Consider the following 16194-nt stretch of genomic DNA (forward strand, 5'->3'; position numbering starts at 1 on the left):
CAGCGCCTCCACCTGGGATTACAGACGGCTAACTGCACGGTGCGCACCAGCACAGGCGGACACTCCCGCCAGCGTATCCATCACCATCGAATACGTGCAGCGTACGAGCCCTGGTAATGCCCGACACAGGCCAGCAAAAGCTCTGCCCCGACCGCCGGGCCACCCTGCCCCACCAGCCCTGCCCCGACTGCCCGGCCACCCTGCGCCACCAGCCCTGCCCCGACCGCCGGGCCACCCTGCCCCACCAGTGCTGCCCACGACCGCCGGGCCACCCTGCACCACCAACGCTGCCCCCAACCGCTGGGCCACCCTGCGTCACCAGCGCTGCCCCAACCACCAAGCCGCCCTGCCCCACCACCCTGCCCAGACCGCCGGGCCCTGCATAACCAGCAAGGAGTATAAAAGTACTGACCCCCCCCCCCAACCTGTACCTCCCTGGCTGCGAAAAATTATAATTCCCAGCATGCACCAGGATGGGGCACATTCGTGTAATAATGAAGTGCCATTGAGCACTCCGTAATATAGCATTAATAATAATCTTCTCTCACGTGTGGTCCACATATACAGATCCTGCACTAACACTTCCATGAAGATGCAAGAAAAGACGTATACACGAGTAAACGCTACAATAATAAATCTGTGTTGGAATAACAAGAAAAATTAATAAGATGCCACAATTCAAGGAGCACGTCCACAGCCACAGCCACATCCACAGCCACAGCCACATCCCACATCCACAGCCTGTAAGGAGGGATACACTGTACTTCCAGCAAGGAACGGATATAGCAACACAAGATCACGTATAGGAAGCTCCGGGCTGGTGAATGGTTTCCCAGAATGTAAATATCAGGGGATATAAGTAATAGACCTTAAAGGAGCTGCATAAGATGGGTACAAGGTGCTCCTCAGCGCGTTTCGCTCAGTTTCTTCCTGGAGGCTGTCAGCATGGAGGGCAGGTAACATCCTCAATATATGCAAACACCAATACAAGAAGTGATAAAAACAAATCAAATGTGTGTTAAGTGCAACAACCAATGAGGAAGCGGCTCGTCCTGCTCCCCGCAATGCATGATGGGAGTTGGCGCACAGCGATGTTCGGAAGTTTCACATAAAACTGACTTCCAGTTCACAGCATCCTGGCGACCCCTGGAAGAAGGCGAGCGAAACACGGGTCGGGGTGGAGGAGCACATCGCGAGTACTTGCACTTTTCACATATATAAATTGAGAAACCGTTCAATAGCCAGAACCTTCGTATGAATAACACATACTGCACATACAGTGCCCCCCCATACAGGACACAGTGTATAGTGATGCCTCCTGCACATACAGTGCCCTCCCATACAGCACACAGTGTATAGTGATGCCTCCTGCACATACAGTGCCCTCCCATACAGCACACAGTGTATAGTGATGCCTCCTGCACATACAGTGCCCTCCCATACAGCACACAGTGTATAGTGATGCCTCCTGCACATACAGTGCCCTCCCATACAGCACAGTGTATAGTGATGTCTCCTGCACATACAGTGCCCCCCCATACAGGACACAGTGTATAGTGATGCCTCCTACACATACAGTGCCCTCCCATACAGCACACAGTGTATAGTGATGTCTCCTGCACATACAGTGCCCCCCCATACAGGACACAGTGTATAGTGATGCCTCCTGCACATACAGTGCCCTCCCATACAGGACACAGTGTATAGTGATGTCTCCTGCACATACAGTGCCCTCCCATACAGCACACAGTGTATAGTGATGCCTCCTGCACATACAGTGCCCTCCCATACAGCACACAGTGTATAGTGATGCCTCCTGCACATACAGTGCCCTCCCATACAGCACACAGTGTATAGTGATGCCTCCTGCACATACAGTGCCCTCCCATACAGCACAGTGTATAGTGATGTCTCCTGCACATACAGTGCCCCCCCATACAGGACACAGTGTATAGTGATGTCTCCTGCACATACAGTGCCCTCCCATACAGGACACAGTGTATAGTGATGTCTCCTGCACATACAGTGCCCTCCCATACAGCACACAGTGTATAGTGATGTCTCCTGCACATACAGTGCCCTCCCATACAGGACACAGTGTATAGTGATGCCTCCTGCACATACAGTGCCCTCCCATACAGCACACAGTGTATAGTGATGTCTCCTACACATACAGTGCCCTCCCATACAGCACACAGTGTATAGTGATGTCTCCTGCACATACAGTGCCCCCCCATACAGGACACAGTGTATAGTGATGCCTCCTGCACATACAGTGCCCTCCCATACAGCACACAGTGTATAGTGATGCCTCCTACACATACAGTGCCCTCCCATACAGCACAGTGTATAGTGATGTCTCCTGCACATACAGTGCCCTCCCATACAGCACACAGTGTATAGTGATGTCTCCTGCACATACAGTGCCCTCCCATACAGCACACAGTGTATAGTGATGTCTCCTGCACATACAGCGCCCTCCCATACAGGACACAGTGTATAGTGATGCCTCCTGCACATACAGTGCCCTCCCATACAGCACACAGTGTATAGTGATGCCTCCTGCACATACAGTGCCCTCCCATACAGCACACAGTGTATAGTGATGCCTCCTGCACATACAGTGCCCTCCCATACAGCACAGTGTATAGTGATGCCTCCTGCACATACAGTGCCCTCCCATACAGCACACAATGTATAGTGATGTCTCCTGCACATACAGTGCCCTCCCATACAGCACAGTGTATAGTGATGCCTCCTGCACATACAGTGCCCTCCCATACAGGACACAGTGTATAGTGATGCCTCCTGCACATACAGTGCCCTCCCATACAGCACAGTGTATAGTGATGTCTCCTGCACAGACAGTGCCCTCCCATACAGCACAGTGTATAGTGATGTCTCCTGCACATACAGTGCCCTCCCATACAGCACACAGTGTATAGTGATGCCTCCTGCACATACAGTGCCCTCCCATACAGGACACAGTGTATAGTGATGTCTCCTGCACATACAGTGCCCTCCCATAGAGGACACAGTGTATAGTGATGTCTCCTGCACATACAGTGCCCTCCCATACAGCACACAGTGTATAGTGATGTCTCCTGCACATACAGCGCCCTCCCATACAGCACACAGTGTATAGTGATGTCTCCTGCACATACAGCGCCCTCCCATACAGCACACAGTGTATAGTGATGTCTCCTGCACATACAGCGCCCTCCCATACAGCACACAATGTATAGTGATGTCTCCTGCACATACAGTGCCCTCCCATACAGCACAGTGTATAGTGATGCCTCCTGCACATACAGTGCCCTCCCATACAGCACACAGTGTATAGTGATGTCTCCTACACATACAGTGCCCTCCCATACAGCACACAGTGTATAGTGATGCCTCCTGCACATACAGTGCCCTCCCATACAGCACACAGTGTATAGTGATGTCTCCTGCACATACAGCGCCCTCCCATACAGGACACAGTGTATAGTGATGCCTCCTGCACATACAGTGCCCTCCCATACAGCACACAGTGTATAGTGATGTCTCCTACACATACAGTGCCCTCCCATACAGCACACAGTGTATAGTGATGTCTCCTGCACATACAGCGCCCTCCCATACAGGACACAGTGTATAGTGATGCCTCCTGCACATACAGCGCCCCCCCATACAGCACACAGTGTATAGTGATGCCTCCTGCACATACAGTGCCCTCCCATACAGCACACAGTGTATAGTGATGCCTCCTGCACATACAGTGCCCCCCCATACAGCACACAGTGTATAGTGATGCCTCCTGCACATACAGCGCCCTCCCATACAGCACAGTGTATAGTGATGCCTCCTGCACATACAGTGCCCTCCCATACAGCACACAGTGTATAGTGATGCCTCCTGCACATACAGTGCCCCCCCATACAGCACACAGTGTATAGTGATGTCTCCTGCACATACAGTGCCCCCCCATACAGCACACAGTGTATAGTGATGCCTCCTGCACATACAGTGCCCTCCCATACAGCACAGTGTATAGTGATGTCTCCTGCACATACAGTGCCCTCCCATACAGCACAGTGTATAGTGATGTCTCCTGCACATACAGTGCCATCCCATACAGGACACAGTGTATAGTGATGTCTCCTGCACATACAGCGCCCTCCCATACAGCACAGTGTATAGTGATGTCTCCTGCACATACAGTGCCATCCCATACAGCACAGTGTATAGTGATGTCTCCTGCACATACAGTGCCCTCCCATACAGCAGTGTATAGTGATGCCTCCTGCACATACAGTGCCCTCCCATACAGCACACAGTGTATAGTGATGCCTCCTGCACATACAGTGCCCTCCCATACAGCACACAGTGTATAGTGATGTCTCCTGCACATACAGTGCCCTCCCATACAGCACACAGTGTATAGTGATGCCTCCTGCACATACAGTGCCCTCCCATACAGCACACAGTGTATAGTGATGCCTCCTGCACATACAGTGTCCTCCCATACAGCACACAGTGTATAGTGATGTCTCCTGCACATACAGTGCCCTCCCATACAGCACAGTGTATAGTGATGTCTCCTGCACATACAGTGCCCTCCCATACAGCACACAGTGTATAGTGATGTCTCCTGCACAGACAGTGCCCTCCCATACAGCACACAGTGTATAGTGATGTCTCCTGCACATACAGTGCCCTCCCATAGAGGACACAGTGTATAGTGATGCCTCCTGCACATACAGCGCCCTCCCATACAGCACAGTGTATAGTGATGTCTCCTGCACATACAGTGCCCTCCCATACAGCACAGTGTATAGTGATGCCTCCTGCACATACAGTGCCCTCCCATACAGCACACAGTGTATAGTGATGTCTCCTGCACATACAGTGCCCTCCCATACAGCACACAGTGTATAGTGATGTCTCCTGCACATACAGTGCCCTCCCATACAGCACAGAGTGTATAGTGATGTCTCCTGCACATACAGTGCCCTCCCATACAGCACAGAGTGTATAGTGATGCCTCCTGCACATACAGTGCCCTCCCATACAGCACAGTGTATAGTGATGTCTCCTGCACATACAGTGCCCTCCCATACAGCACACAGTGTATAGTGATGCCTCCTGCACATACAGTGCCCTCCCATACAGCACACAGTGTATAGTGATGCCTCCTGCACATACAGTGTCCTCCCATACAGCACACAGTGTATAGTGATGCCTCCTGCACATACAGTGCCCTCCCATACAGCACACAGTGTATAGTGATGTCTCCTGCACATACAGTGCCCTCCCATACAGCACACAGTGTATAGTGATGTCTCCTGCACATACAGTGCCCTCCCATACAGCACAGTGTATAGTGATGTCTCCTGCACATACAGTGCCCTCCCATACAGGACACAGTGTATAGTGATGCCTCCTGCACATACAGTGCCCTCCCATACAGCACAGTGTATAGTGATGTCTCCTGCACAGACAGTGCCCTCCCATACAGCACAGTGTATAGTGATGTCTCCTGCACATACAGTGCCCTCCCATACAGCACACAGTGTATAGTGATGCCTCCTGCACATACAGTGCCCTCCCATACAGGACACAGTGTATAGTGATGTCTCCTGCACATACAGTGCCCTCCCATAGAGGACACAGTGTATAGTGATGTCTCCTGCACATACAGTGCCCTCCCATACAGCACACAGTGTATAGTGATGTCTCCTGCACATACAGCGCCCTCCCATACAGCACACAGTGTATAGTGATGTCTCCTGCACATACAGCGCCCTCCCATACAGCACACAGTGTATAGTGATGTCTCCTGCACATACAGCGCCCTCCCATACAGCACACAATGTATAGTGATGTCTCCTGCACATACAGTGCCCTCCCATACAGCACAGTGTATAGTGATGCCTCCTGCACATACAGTGCCCTCCCATACAGCACACAGTGTATAGTGATGTCTCCTACACATACAGTGCCCTCCCATACAGCACACAGTGTATAGTGATGCCTCCTGCACATACAGTGCCCTCCCATACAGCACACAGTGTATAGTGATGTCTCCTGCACATACAGCGCCCTCCCATACAGGACACAGTGTATAGTGATGCCTCCTGCACATACAGTGCCCTCCCATACAGCACACAGTGTATAGTGATGTCTCCTACACATACAGTGCCCTCCCATACAGCACACAGTGTATAGTGATGTCTCCTGCACATACAGCGCCCTCCCATACAGGACACAGTGTATAGTGATGCCTCCTGCACATACAGCGCCCCCCCATACAGCACACAGTGTATAGTGATGCCTCCTGCACATACAGTGCCCTCCCATACAGCACACAGTGTATAGTGATGCCTCCTGCACATACAGTGCCCCCCCATACAGCACACAGTGTATAGTGATGCCTCCTGCACATACAGCGCCCTCCCATACAGCACAGTGTATAGTGATGCCTCCTGCACATACAGTGCCCTCCCATACAGCACACAGTGTATAGTGATGCCTCCTGCACATACAGTGCCCCCCCATACAGCACACAGTGTATAGTGATGTCTCCTGCACATACAGTGCCCCCCCATACAGCACACAGTGTATAGTGATGCCTCCTGCACATACAGTGCCCTCCCATACAGCACAGTGTATAGTGATGTCTCCTGCACATACAGTGCCCTCCCATACAGCACAGTGTATAGTGATGTCTCCTGCACATACAGTGCCATCCCATACAGGACACAGTGTATAGTGATGTCTCCTGCACATACAGCGCCCTCCCATACAGCACAGTGTATAGTGATGTCTCCTGCACATACAGTGCCATCCCATACAGCACAGTGTATAGTGATGTCTCCTGCACATACAGTGCCCTCCCATACAGCAGTGTATAGTGATGCCTCCTGCACATACAGTGCCCTCCCATACAGCACACAGTGTATAGTGATGCCTCCTGCACATACAGTGCCCTCCCATACAGCACACAGTGTATAGTGATGTCTCCTGCACATACAGTGCCCTCCCATACAGCACACAGTGTATAGTGATGCCTCCTGCACATACAGTGCCCTCCCATACAGCACACAGTGTATAGTGATGCCTCCTGCACATACAGTGTCCTCCCATACAGCACACAGTGTATAGTGATGTCTCCTGCACATACAGTGCCCTCCCATACAGCACAGTGTATAGTGATGTCTCCTGCACATACAGTGCCCTCCCATACAGCACACAGTGTATAGTGATGTCTCCTGCACAGACAGTGCCCTCCCATACAGCACACAGTGTATAGTGATGTCTCCTGCACATACAGTGCCCTCCCATAGAGGACACAGTGTATAGTGATGCCTCCTGCACATACAGCGCCCTCCCATACAGCACAGTGTATAGTGATGTCTCCTGCACATACAGTGCCCTCCCATACAGCACAGTGTATAGTGATGCCTCCTGCACATACAGTGCCCTCCCATACAGCACACAGTGTATAGTGATGTCTCCTGCACATACAGTGCCCTCCCATACAGCACACAGTGTATAGTGATGTCTCCTGCACATACAGTGCCCTCCCATACAGCACAGAGTGTATAGTGATGTCTCCTGCACATACAGTGCCCTCCCATACAGCACAGAGTGTATAGTGATGCCTCCTGCACATACAGTGCCCTCCCATACAGCACAGTGTATAGTGATGTCTCCTGCACATACAGTGCCCTCCCATACAGCACACAGTGTATAGTGATGCCTCCTGCACATACAGTGCCCTCCCATACAGCACACAGTGTATAGTGATGCCTCCTGCACATACAGTGTCCTCCCATACAGCACACAGTGTATAGTGATGCCTCCTGCACATACAGTGCCCTCCCATACAGCACACAGTGTATAGTGATGTCTCCTGCACATACAGTGCCCTCCCATACAGCACACAGTGTATAGTGATGTCTCCTGCACATACAGTGCCCTCCCATACAGCACAGTGTATAGTGATGTCTCCTGCACATACAGTGCCCTCCCATACAGGACACAGTGTATAGTGATGCCTCCTGCACATACAGTGCCCTCCCATACAGCACAGTGTATAGTGATGTCTCCTGCACAGACAGTGCCCTCCCATACAGCACAGTGTATAGTGATGTCTCCTGCACATACAGTGCCCTCCCATACAGCACACAGTGTATAGTGATGCCTCCTGCACATACAGTGCCCTCCCATACAGGACACAGTGTATAGTGATGTCTCCTGCACATACAGTGCCCTCCCATAGAGGACACAGTGTATAGTGATGTCTCCTGCACATACAGTGCCCTCCCATACAGCACACAGTGTATAGTGATGTCTCCTGCACATACAGCGCCCTCCCATACAGCACACAGTGTATAGTGATGTCTCCTGCACATACAGCGCCCTCCCATACAGCACACAGTGTATAGTGATGTCTCCTGCACATACAGCGCCCTCCCATACAGCACACAATGTATAGTGATGTCTCCTGCACATACAGTGCCCTCCCATACAGCACAGTGTATAGTGATGCCTCCTGCACATACAGTGCCCTCCCATACAGCACACAGTGTATAGTGATGTCTCCTACACATACAGTGCCCTCCCATACAGCACACAGTGTATAGTGATGCCTCCTGCACATACAGTGCCCTCCCATACAGCACACAGTGTATAGTGATGTCTCCTGCACATACAGCGCCCTCCCATACAGGACACAGTGTATAGTGATGCCTCCTGCACATACAGTGCCCTCCCATACAGCACACAGTGTATAGTGATGTCTCCTACACATACAGTGCCCTCCCATACAGCACACAGTGTATAGTGATGTCTCCTGCACATACAGCGCCCTCCCATACAGGACACAGTGTATAGTGATGCCTCCTGCACATACAGCGCCCCCCCATACAGCACACAGTGTATAGTGATGCCTCCTGCACATACAGTGCCCTCCCATACAGCACACAGTGTATAGTGATGCCTCCTGCACATACAGTGCCCCCCCATACAGCACACAGTGTATAGTGATGCCTCCTGCACATACAGCGCCCTCCCATACAGCACAGTGTATAGTGATGCCTCCTGCACATACAGTGCCCTCCCATACAGCACACAGTGTATAGTGATGCCTCCTGCACATACAGTGCCCCCCCATACAGCACACAGTGTATAGTGATGTCTCCTGCACATACAGTGCCCCCCCATACAGCACACAGTGTATAGTGATGCCTCCTGCACATACAGTGCCCTCCCATACAGCACAGTGTATAGTGATGTCTCCTGCACATACAGTGCCCTCCCATACAGCACAGTGTATAGTGATGTCTCCTGCACATACAGTGCCATCCCATAGAGGACACAGTGTATAGTGATGTCTCCTGCACATACAGCGCCCTCCCATACAGCACAGTGTATAGTGATGTCTCCTGCACATACAGTGCCATCCCATACAGCACAGTGTATAGTGATGTCTCCTGCACATACAGTGCCCTCCCATACAGCAGTGTATAGTGATGCCTCCTGCACATACAGTGCCCTCCCATACAGCACACAGTGTATAGTGATGCCTCCTGCACATACAGTGCCCTCCCATACAGCACACAGTGTATAGTGATGTCTCCTGCACATACAGTGCCCTCCCATACAGCACACAGTGTATAGTGATGCCTCCTGCACATACAGTGCCCTCCCATACAGCACAGTGTATAGTGATGTCTCCTGCACATACAGTGCCCTCCCATACAGCACACAGTGTATAGTGATGCCTCCTGCACATACAGTGCCCTCCCATACAGCACACAGTGTATAGTGATGCCTCCTGCACATACAGTGTCCTCCCATACAGCACACAGTGTATAGTGATGCCTCCTGCACATACAGTGCCCTCCCATACAGCACACAGTGTATAGTGATGTCTCCTGCACATACAGTGCCCTCCCATACAGCACACAGTGTATAGTGATGTCTCCTGCACATACAGTGCCCTCCCATACAGCACACAGTGTATAGTGATGCCTCCTGCACATACAGCGCCCTCCCATACAGCACACAGTGTATAGTGATGCCTCCTGCACATACAGCGCCCTCCCATACAGCACACAGTGTATAGTGATGCCTCCTGCACATACAGCGCCCTCCCATACAGCACACAGTGTATAGTGATGCCTCCTGCACATACAGTGCCCTCCCATACAGCACACAGTGTATAGTGATGTCTCCTGCACATACAGTGCCCTCCCATACAGCACACAGTGTATAGTGATGTCTCCTGCACATACAGTGCCCTCCCATACAGCACACAGTGTATAGTGATGCCTCCTGCACATACAGTGCCCTCCCATACAGCACAGTGTATAGTGATGCCTCCTGCACATACAGTGCCCTCCCATACAGCACAGTGTATAGTGATGCCTCCTGCACATACAGTGCCCTCCCATACAGCACAGTGTATAGTGATGTCTCCTGCACATACAGTGCCCTCCCATACAGCACAGTGTATAGTGATGTCTCCTGCACATACAGTGCCCTCCCATACAGCACAGTGTATAGTGATGCCTCCTGCACATACAGTGCCCTCCCATACAGCACAGTGTATAGTGATGCCTCCTGCACATACAGTGCCCTCCCATACAGCACAGTGTATAGTGATGCCTCCTGCACATACAGTGCCCTCCCATACAGGACACAGTGTATAGTGATGCCTCCTGCACATACAGTGCCCTCCCATACAGCACAGTGTATAGTGATGCCTCCTGCACATACAGTGCCCTCCCATACAGCACACAGTGTATAGTGATGCCTCCTGCACATACAGTGCCCTCCCATACAGCACACAGTGTATAGTGATGCCTCCTGCACATACAGTGCCCTCCCATACAGCACACAGTGTATAGTGATGCCTCCTGCACATACAGTGCCCTCCCATACAGCACACAGTGTATAGTGATGTCTCCTGCACATACAGTGCCCTCCCATACAGCACACAGTGTATAGTGATGCCTCCTGCACATACAGTGCCCTCCCATACAGCACACAGTGTATAGTGATGCCTCCTACACATACAGTGCCCTCCCATACAGCACACAGTGTATAGTGATGCCTCCTGCACATACAGTGCCCTCCCATACAGCACACAGTGTATAGTGATGCCTCCTGCACATACAGTGCCCTCCCATACAGCACAGTGTATAGTGATGCCTCCTGCACATACAGCGCCCTCCCATACAGCACACAGTGTATAGTGATGCCTCCTGCACATACAGCGCCCTCCCATACAGCACACAGTGTATAGTGATGCCTCCTGCACATACAGCGCCCTCCCATACAGCACACAGTGTATAGTGATGCCTCCTGCACATACAGTGCCCTCCCATACAGCACACAGTGTATAGTGATGTCTCCTGCACATACAGTGCCCTCCCATACAGCACACAGTGTATAGTGATGCCTCCTGCACATACAGTGCCCTCCCATACAGCACAGTGTATAGTGATGTCTCCTGCACATACAGTGCCCTCCCATACAGCACACAGTGTATAGTGATGCCTCCTGCACATACAGTGCCCTCCCATACAGCACACAGTGTATAGTGATGCCTCCTGCACATACAGTGCCCTCCCATACAGCACAGTGTATAGTGATGCCTCCTGCACATACAGCGCCCTCCCATACAGCACACAGTGTATAGTGATGCCTCCTGCACATACAGTGCCCTCCCATACAGCACACAGTGTATAGTGATGTCTCCTGCACATACAGTGCCCTCCCATACAGCACACAGTGTATAGTGATGCCTCCTGCACATACAGTGCCCTCCCATACAGCACAGTGTATAGTGATGTCTCCTGCACATACAGTGCCCTCCCATACAGCACACAGTGTATAGTGATGCCTCCTGCACATACAGTGCCCTCCCATACAGCACACAGTGTATAGTGATGCCTCCTGCACATACAGTGCCCTCCCATACAGCACAGTGTATAGTGATGCCTCCTGCACATACAGTGCCCTCCCATACAGCACAGTGTATAGTGATGCCTCCTGCACATACAGTGCCCTCCCATACAGCACAGTGTATAGTGATGCCTCCTGCACATACAGTGCCCTCCCATACAGCACAGTGTATAGTGATGCCTCCTGCACATACAGTGCCCTCCCATACAGGACACAGTGTATAGTGATGCCTCCTGCACATACAGCGCCCTCCCATACAGCACAGTGTATAGTGATGTCTCCTGCACATACAGCGCCCTCCCATACAGCACACAGTGTATAGTGATGCCTCCTCCACATACAGTGCCCTCCCATACAGGACACAGTGTATAGTGATGCCTCCTGCACATACAGTGCCCTCCCATACAGGACACAGTGTATAGTGATGCCTCCTGCACATACAGCGCCCTCCCATACAGCACAGTGTATAGTGATGTCTCCTGCACATACAGCGCCCTCCCATACAGCACACAGTGTATAGTGATGCCTCCTGCACATACAGTGCCCTCCCATACAGCACAGTGTATAGTGATGCCTCCTGCACATACAGTGCCCTCCCATACAGCACACAGTGTATAGTGATGCCTCCTGCACATACAGTGCCCTCCCATACAGCACACAGTGTATAGTGATGCCTCCTGCACATACAGTGCCCTCCCATACAGCACAGTGTATAGTGATGCCTCCTGCACATACAGTGCCCTCCCATACAGGACACAGTGTATAGTGATGTCTCCTGCACATACAGTGCCCTCCCATACAGCACACAGTGTATAGTGATGTCTCCTGCACATACAGTGCCCTCCCATACAGGACACAGTGTATAGTGATGCCTCCTGCACATACAGTGCCCTCCCATACAGCACAGTGTATAGTGATGCCTCCTGCACATACAGTGCCCTCCCATACAGCACACAGTGTATAGTGATGCCTCCTGCACATACAGTGCCCTCCCATACAGGACACAGTGTATAGTGATGCCTCCTGCACATACAGTGCCCTCCCATACAGCACACAGTGTATAGTGATGTCTCCTGCACATACAGTGCCCTCCCATACAGCACACAGTGTATAGTGATGTCTCCTGCACATACAGTGCCCTCCCATACAGCACACAGTGTATAGTGATGTCTCCTGCACATACAGTGCCCTCCCATACAGCACACAGTGTATAGTGATGTCTCCTGCACATACAGTGCCCTCCCATACAGCACACAGTGTATAGTGATGCCTCCTGCACATACAGTGCCCTCCCATACAGCACACAATGTATAGTGATGTCTCCTGCACATACAGTGCCCTCCCATACAGCACACAGTGTATAGTGATGTCTCCTGCACATACAGTGCCCTCCCATACAGCACACAATGTATAGTGATGTCTCCTGCACATACAGTGCCCTCCCATACAGCACACAATGTATAGTGATGTCTCCTGCACATACAGTGCCCTCCCATACAGCACACAGTGTATAGTGATGTCTCCTGCACATACAGTGCCCTCCCATACAGCACACAGTGTATAGTGATGCCTCCTGCACATACAGTGCCCTCCCATACAGGACACAGTGTATAGTGATGCCTCCTGCACATACAGTGCCCTCCCATACAGCACAGTGTATAGTGATGTCTCCTGCACATACAGTGCCCTCCCATACAGCACACAGTGTATAGTGATGCCTCCTGCACATACAGTGCCCTCCCATACAGCACACAGTGTATAGTGATGTCTCCTGCACATACAGTGCCCTCCCATACAGCACACAGTGTATAGTGATGTCTCCTGCACATACAGCGCCCTCCCATACAGCACACAGTGTATAGTGATGTCTCCTGCACATACAGTGCCCTCCCATACAGCACAGTGTATAGTGATGCCTCCTGCACATACAGTGCCCTCCCATACAGCACACAGTGTATAGTGATGCCTCCTGCACATACAGTGCCCTCCCATACAGCACACAGTGTATAGTGATGCCTCCTGCACATACAGTGCCCTCCCATACAGCACACAGTGTATAGTGATGCCTCCTGCACATACAGTGCCCTCCCATACAGCACACAGTGTATAGTGATGCCTCCTGCACATACAGTGCCCTCCCATACAGCACACAGTGTATAGTGATGCCTCCTGCACATACAGTGCCCTCCCATACAGCACACAGTGTATAGTGATGCCTCCTGCACATACAGTGCCCTCCCATACAGCACACAGTGTATAGTGATGCCTCCTGCACATACAGTGCCCTCCCATACAGCACAGTGTATAGTGATGCCTCCTGCACATACAGTGCCCTCCCATACAGCACAGTGTATAGTGATGCCTCCTGCACATACAGTGCCCTCCCATACAGCACACAGTGTATAGTGATGCCTCCTGCACATACAGTGCCCTCCCATACAGCACACAGTGTATAGTGATGTCTCCTGCACATACAGCGCCCTCCCATACAGGACACAGTGTATAGTGATGCCTCCTGCACATACAGTGCCCTCCCATACAGGACACATACACACGTACGTGCAGGCTCCGCACAGGAGGCTCCGCACAGGAGGCTCCGCACAGGAGGCTCCGCACAGGAGGCTCCGCACAGGAGGCTCCGCACAGGAGGCGCCACTGTCCCGGCCCCGGGCCCCCCGCACGCGGCTCCCGCCCTCCGGCCTCCCGGTCCCCTCTCACCTGGCAGCGGCCGCTCCTCTCTCCTCACACTCCCCATCAAACTCCCCACACTTTCTCAACCTACCCTGACAGCCAGAAGGACCCGCCTCCACCCATTCTCCGCCACACGATAGGTTCCCTGCGCGGACACAGCTATTTCCATTGGATAAAAACAAACAAGGTTGTCTGAAGAAAGCCGAAGGGGCATTTACTCATTGGCTCCTCAATGCTTGCGTCACTGGTAGAAGGCGGAGCTACCTCGTGGACTGTCACAACGGCGCATGAAGCTAGGCCAGGTTAGGTTGAAGTGCGAGGAGTGACGTGTCCATTCCAGCCAGGCGCGTAGAAGCGAAAGGGAAGCCAGAGGCAGCAGCGCCACCTAGCGGGCGGAGGAGTGGCGGAACGTGTCCCACTGTACAGCGGCACAAGCCGTACACACTGCCACCCAGAGGTGGAGAGCGGTCACTGCACCGGGCTATTGTTCTACTGCGACCCCATAGAAGGCGGCCTGTCCTCAGTGTGTCCGCCAGGGGGCGCCGTGCACGGGGAGCAGTCATCATTACAGCCGTATTCTTACTATAAAATCATAGGTTTCCATCCGGAAAACTCGTGTGTTACAATTCTGCATGTGAGAGCAGCCCTGGATCTGCAGAGGCGACTCATAGAGACTGAAACCGGAAAGGAAAATCGTCCCTGTGACTGAGGCCACGAGTCAGAAAGAAAAGTAACTGAGTGCAGATAAAGGGTTAATCCTGCTCCACTCACTTCCATAGGCAGCAGGGGACATTCGGGGTGTCAGGGCCCTGCGCCCTGGGGAGAGGCAGTGGTGTCAGGGCCCTGCGCCTTGGGGGGAGGCGGTGGTGTCAGGGCCCTGCGCCTTGGGGGGAGGCGGTGGTGTCAGGGCCCTGCGCCTTGGGGGGAGGCGGTGGTGTCAGGGCCCTGCGCCTTGGGGGGAGGCGGTGGTGTGAGGGCCCTGCGCCCTGGGGAGAGGCGGTGGTGTGAGGGCCCTGCGCCCTGGGGAGAGGCGGTGGTGTGAGGGCCCTGCGCCTTGGGGGGAGGCGGTGGTGTGAGGGCCCTGCGCCCTGGGGAGAGGCAGTGGTGTCAGGGCCCTGCGCCTTGGGGGGAGGCGGTGGTGTGAGGGCCCTGCGCCTTGGGGGGAGGCGGTGGTGTGAGGGCCCTGCGCCTTGGGGTAGGCGGTGGTGTGAGGGCCCTGCGCCTTGGGGGGAGGCGGTGGTGTGAGGGCCCTGCGCCTTGGGGGGAGGCGGTGGTGTGAGGGCCCTGCGCCTTGGGGGGAGGCGGTGGTGTGAGGGCCCTGCGCCTTGGGGGGAGGCAGCAGGCTGTGCCACTCGCGGAGCGGCGGCGTGTGGACTGTGCGGCTCTGCACCTCAGGGGGCGGGCTGTGTTCCTTGGGGAGCAGCGGTGGTGTAAAGGCTCTGCACCTTGGGGGGCCGTGTGTGAGCTGTACGACTGAGTCTCGGGGGGCGGCGCCATGTGGGCTGTGCAGCTTGGGGTGCAGCTCTGCACCTCAGAGGGCAA

General features: G+C 53.0%; 1 protein-coding gene across 1 annotated transcript in view; it reads right to left on the reverse strand.

The window, feature by feature from the left end:
• The window catches only part of STT3A (STT3 oligosaccharyltransferase complex catalytic subunit A), a 32593-nt gene extending 17814 nt beyond the window's left edge, over positions 1–14779 (reverse strand). Inside the window, exon 1 of the mRNA XM_075329103.1 lies at positions 14680–14779. The gene's annotated coding sequence lies outside the window, so the exon portion shown is untranslated. The remainder of the gene's footprint in view (positions 1–14679) is intronic.
• Positions 14780–16194: the final 1415 nt, after the last annotated feature.

Source organism: Anomaloglossus baeobatrachus, chromosome 11, assembly GCF_048569485.1.
Source record: "Anomaloglossus baeobatrachus isolate aAnoBae1 chromosome 11, aAnoBae1.hap1, whole genome shotgun sequence".
Classification (NCBI taxonomy): domain Eukaryota; kingdom Metazoa; phylum Chordata; class Amphibia; order Anura; family Aromobatidae; genus Anomaloglossus; species Anomaloglossus baeobatrachus.